This window comes from Rhinopithecus roxellana, chromosome 3 (assembly GCF_007565055.1).
Source record: "Rhinopithecus roxellana isolate Shanxi Qingling chromosome 3, ASM756505v1, whole genome shotgun sequence".
In the NCBI taxonomy this organism is placed as follows: domain Eukaryota; kingdom Metazoa; phylum Chordata; class Mammalia; order Primates; family Cercopithecidae; genus Rhinopithecus; species Rhinopithecus roxellana.
The window spans coordinates 50,338,546-50,339,477 of record NC_044551.1 but is presented as its reverse complement, the minus strand read 5'-3'; the positions used below and the strand labels follow the sequence as shown (position 1 = coordinate 50,339,477).

The following is a 932-nucleotide window of genomic DNA, read 5'->3' as shown; positions in this document are numbered from 1 at the left end:
AAGAAGGGAAATATGTAAGTACACCGCTGTGAGAAAGCAAGCTAAGCCCCAGCGGTCTAAGGAGCTAGATTAAGGCTAGTGTCTTCAGATGCATGGGTTCGAATCCCACCCCTGCAATCTTTTTGTGATTTCTCCATTTTGTTCCCCATGGGTTACAAAACGAGGATTTGTTGGAACTCCCTTTGGGCCCCAGGCTTGCTCGGGATCTGGATTCCATTTGGCGGCGTGCAGCCGTCCAGCGGACAGGCTTCGTGCGAAGTACATTGGAGCTGCTGTCCACAGCAAGTGAGGTGGGTTCAGTTCTTCCCAGGTGCCAACAGTTGAGGCACCCCAGGCGGTGCCACAACCGTTGAGGAAAGGCAACGGTATAAATACCCTTGATGGCCTTTTCTCCGTAACCAGGTGGAGATAGTGGTGGGCTTTTCCAGGCTAGTTATCTGTGTAATTAATTTGAAGTAGTGAGGTGAAAAACAGAAAATGCTGTTTCCGCCCGGTTTCGAACCGGGGACCTTTCGCGTGTTAGGCGAATGTGATAACCACTACACTACGGAAACCTGCTTGGCTCTCCGGGCCCATCAGAATGAGGCACGACAACGGGCCGCATCTGATTTCTCACGGTGATTCTGAGCTTCCTCCACGCGTCCCTTTGAGCTTGGCTAATGGGCATGAGCACACAAGAAAAGGACGTTTCGGCCGGGCGCGGTGGCTCAAGCCTGTAATCCCAGCACTTTGGGAGGCCGAGACGGGCGGATCATGAGGTCAGGAGATCGAGACCATCCTGGCTAACCCGGTGAAACCCCGTATCTACCAAAAAATTAAAAAAAAAATTAGCCGGGCGAGGTGGCGGGCGCCTGTAGTCCCAGCTACTCGGGAAGCTGAGGCAGGAGAATGGCGTGAACCCGGGAGGCAGAGCTTGTAGTGAGCTGAGGTCT

The 932-nt window shown here is 53.3% G+C and overlaps 1 non-coding gene across 1 annotated transcript; it reads right to left on the bottom strand.

The window, feature by feature from the left end:
• Positions 1-481: 481 nt before the first annotated feature.
• On the bottom strand, positions 482-554 carry TRNAV-AAC. The gene has a single exon. It is a non-coding gene; the product is annotated as a tRNA-Val (tRNA).
• Between the last annotated feature and the right edge of the window lie 378 nt (positions 555-932).